Source organism: Mytilus californianus, unplaced genomic scaffold (assembly GCF_021869535.1).
Source record: "Mytilus californianus isolate M0D057914Y unplaced genomic scaffold, xbMytCali1.0.p SCAF_29, whole genome shotgun sequence".
Classification (NCBI taxonomy): Eukaryota; Metazoa; Mollusca; class Bivalvia; order Mytilida; family Mytilidae; genus Mytilus; species Mytilus californianus.
The window spans coordinates 1,757,474-1,761,770 of record NW_026262678.1 but is presented as its reverse complement, the minus strand read 5'-3'; the positions used below and the strand labels follow the sequence as shown (position 1 = coordinate 1,761,770).

At 31.5% G+C, this 4,297-nt stretch overlaps 1 long non-coding RNA gene across 1 annotated transcript; it reads left to right on the top strand.

The window, feature by feature from the left end:
* Positions 1-392: 392 nt before the first annotated feature.
* Positions 393-4,066, top strand: LOC127732876 (uncharacterized). The gene is made up of 3 exons (XR_007996466.1): positions 393-893; positions 1,931-2,019; positions 3,779-4,066. It is a non-coding gene; the product is annotated as an uncharacterized LOC127732876 (long non-coding RNA).
* The last annotated feature ends 231 nt before the right edge of the window (positions 4,067-4,297 follow it).

Genomic DNA, 4,297 nt, shown 5'->3' with positions numbered 1-4,297 from the left:
TTTTTTACATCCGGTTTTACCGAAAACGCAGAAATCCTCACATAAAAGACTATAAAATTTAACATTATGGATGTTTTGTCAACAAATTGCTGCAAAATTTTATTTGGGTAAATGTTGCAGAAAGTTGCCAATAGAGGAATACTAGTCATTGTAATTTACCCTGAAATTTCCTTTTATTTAGGTTCTATTTGCAAATAAATATTTTATCAGAATATTTTCATGATAAAATAGTCCTTTCTTATGAAAAAAACTATTTTAGATGTATTGAGGGTAATTATATCATATTACATATTCCAGAAATCAAAAATTTCATGCTCAAACTAATCTGGATGTAATTTTGAAAAATGAGTTATTTCCCCTTTTTGAAAATCTTCGTTCAGGAGATAGAAAAAAACTGTAGCAGTAACATTCCAGCAGACAACTTGATTATACTATTTCTGGATCACTATTCCTTGTTTGACAGCTTTACAACAATTATCATTGAAATATTCCACAGATAGTGACATACTGAATTATGAATGTTTCCTGTCCATTTTTTAAACAATTTGCGGACATAATTTGTGACATTTATTACACTGAAATATCATATTGAAACTCTGAGTATTGAAAACTTTCAACTATGAAACACAAGGTATACGTTTGACAGAAATTTACTTAATAAATTGTGTAACCGTCATCTGAAACATATTGAAAGCCTAATAGAGCTCAGAAAAAGAAAAACCACTTGTGAAGTTCTAGATGTGATCAATGTACATAACTTTTGAGAAACTGTCAAGGAGCAAGAGAACAGCCATAAGGCATAACAGCCTCGATAACATCAGACCGGAAACTTAACATCGACCAGGTTCTTCTTGTCCACAAACATGCTGGATATGTTTTGCCAGTTGGAACACGTAAGAATTATTTGTTTATATATATATTATATATAAGTTCATCTTCTTAAAATGAAATATTCTGTAATTGCCCTATAGAACTATATAGGGGTTTCCCCTTCCTGTTGTGAGGATACAAGTACAGTACCGAGCAATCCGACGGGATATATTATACAAGGGTCACAGTTGGATACTCTCTGCCTCTACTTTCGAGTGCATCCCTCTCTTTAAAACTGTGAAAAAAGCAAGGCAAGTAGTCGTAGATTTAGGACATGACAATTTTAGCAGGGATTGACACCAAGTAGAAAGGTAAAGGTAAAAAAAGGGGGGGGGGGCACATTTACACCCAAGCTTATCTTGTAATGTATAAACCCTTGGGATCACTGTAGAGCTCAGTGAGACAGAACAAGTACTAGTAACACTTTACAAAAATTTCCAAATATATTTCCTCAAATTCAAACTTTGTAAATAACATGGTTTGCAGTTATATCAAATTAATCAAAATTAATCAAATTCAGTTATAAAAGAATCATCACATGGTCATTAAAAAGAATATTACCGTATTATAATTGTTTACATATTTTCATATTGATTTATTTACACTCGCTGATTATCTCCCATTATTTCAACTAAATATAGATATTTATGTATCTACAATTATGTAATGCCAAAGTGCCAACACTGTTCTATTTTAAATTACTTGGTCTGTCTCATTGGGGTCTACAGTTACCCGAAGGGTTTATTTTAACAATTGTTTGATAATCAAATGATGTGAATTTGTAATAATATGATGTCAGTTTACTTTTGATGATGTGCATAGGACATTTATTTATATAATGTACTCTAATATTGGTCTTAATGCCAAACAAAAGTAAAATCATAAGTGAAGTGTACAGAAATGTTGGTTCCGATAAAAAACAAATTATTTGTTGCCCATTTTAACACAATAATTAGGTTCCTTGATCTTGATTTCTGTATTTTACTGTTATTTAAAAGATATCGATCAAAGTCAATGAGTGTACATTTGTAACACATTCATTTGACCATTTATTTTTCAGCTATTTCCAGAAATTGTTGACAAAAACTTTTGTCTCAACAGCACATTGAACATGAAAAAGATTTTACAGATGAAAGACAGATAGAAAATGTATGTTAAAGAAAAATATTTATTCATGCTTTAATATCAATTATAGTCTTTTAATTTCGCCATTTAAAATTTATATATAATGTAACAATAACAATAATTGATTCTGATTCAGCAATTTTTCATAACTCATATATATATCCTAGACTAGAAAGCTTGAAATTAAAGACACTAAACAAATGACACCGATTATTCCTGCCTCATACTTAGACATTTACTTTCAAATCAAGACTGCTGGTAGATCACAATGAAAATTTTATTACAGATGTGATGATTTTAATTTTCAAACTTCCCATTTATGTTAAGTAATACTCTAGCATCACCATTGATCATCAATATATGGAATTTATGTATCCAAATTTATATGCTTCTCCACAACTAATTATTTTTATCTGTATTTTGTTGAGATTGATTGTTGGTTGCTTAACGGCCAGTTGCAAATATCATGAATATTCCATGCATGTTCAGAAAGAATATTGAGAGAGGAATACCAATTTTGTAACAATGAGAAAAAAAGTTAAGCATATGAGGAAAAAACAATAAACTTAACCACAAATTGATATTCTACCTCCTTCACAGCAAATTCTTTTTATCTGTATTTTGTTGACATTGATTGTTGGTTGCTTAACGTCCAGTTGCAAATATCATTAATATTCCAGGCATGTTCAGGACGATTATTGAGAGAGGAATACCCATTTTGTAACAGTAAAAAAAGTTAAGCATATGAGGAAAAAAACAATAAACTTAACAAATTGATATTCTAGCTCCTTCATTTGTTTAAAAAGCATCGTGAACATGGTCATGACATGCTATTTTGTATTTCAATGAGGAGGTAAACGAGAACAGAAACAGATATACAATGCATCAGTGAGATTTTACTGTGCAGCAATAACCAGATGCAGATTTTTTTTCTTATTTGGGAGGGGGGGAGGGGTGAGGGACAGGCGCTTTTATGGGACTTTGCATAAGTTTTGAGATCATTTCCATTTTTAGCTCACCTGGCCTGCTACATTAACTTTTATAAAAAATTTTCTCCTTTGAAACTGAGAATTTCACAGTAACACAGATGTGCATGCTTGAATATAACGTTATAAAGGGGCATAACTCATGAATGGTAAATGAAACAACACCCAAATTAGAACTTGATAAGTGTTTTGTGTTAATAATCGTTGTGTAGGAACTTCATAGCATTTAGTTGCTGCAAACCATAAAAGGTAAAAAACTGAAACAAATATTGGGATGTACAGACGTAAGAAGGGACAGACAAGTCAGGGGCTTAAACAGATAAATGTAAAAGTGCACCAAAATCAAAAATCATTTATAACAAAAACCATTTCATTACTTACATAATTGTTATTACATAGAATACGTTAGAAAAGCAAAAATGTGAGTTTAAATTATTGTTCTATCTGAATTTATCCAATAATATAACAGTGCAATATAAAGTTTTTCAAATTTACAGTATAAAAATTACTTAGCCATTTAAGTCCAGGATTTTGTAAAACCTGTTTAAAGAGACCACTTAAGGAAGAGCAAAAGTTTTGGCTCTAAAGACAGGTGGTCTTTTAATATACAGGTTCAATCTATATGAAATGTACAACAGAGGGATCTTATAATACAAGTTATTGCTTAATACTGATGGTTTCTTAAGCAGGTTTGACTGTAATACAGAAAAGTAGTTAAGAGACTTTCCTTGCTGCTCACTGTCACCTTCCTTTTTTCCAGAATATTAATGTTATCATCTTTCCTTGTTATTTTTTAGGAATGACTATTCCAATGAGCAAAGTGACAAATCCACGCCAAACTTTCACCATGAACCTTAAGATTGCAACAAGATCAGAGAATTTAGCATTCAGTGATATGAAATAACAACCGATAAAACATCAAGAAATTTTTCAACAGGAATGCATTGAACTGGATATTTCTGGAGATGACATTGCTGTCATCAGTAATTCAGAAAACAGTTGTGGAATTTATATTGCATAGTTTCTGGATGTAACAGAAGCTTTCTAAAGCATACATCTTTAAACGACCACATCATCATTGGGAACTACCAGTGACACATACAAAAACTTATATGCACTGAAGGTAACCCAGACTGTTGGTACTTGTTTCAACTTAAGTTTGAATGCTGAGGAAACAACAAACACAAATCAACTGATGCAAGAGTGGGCTCTGAAATCCAGGAAGGCTCATGTCACCTTTGCCATAGACCAAAAGAAATGGCGTGCAGATTTTTCGTTCCACAACATATTGCTAGTTACATCTCTCGTTATTCATG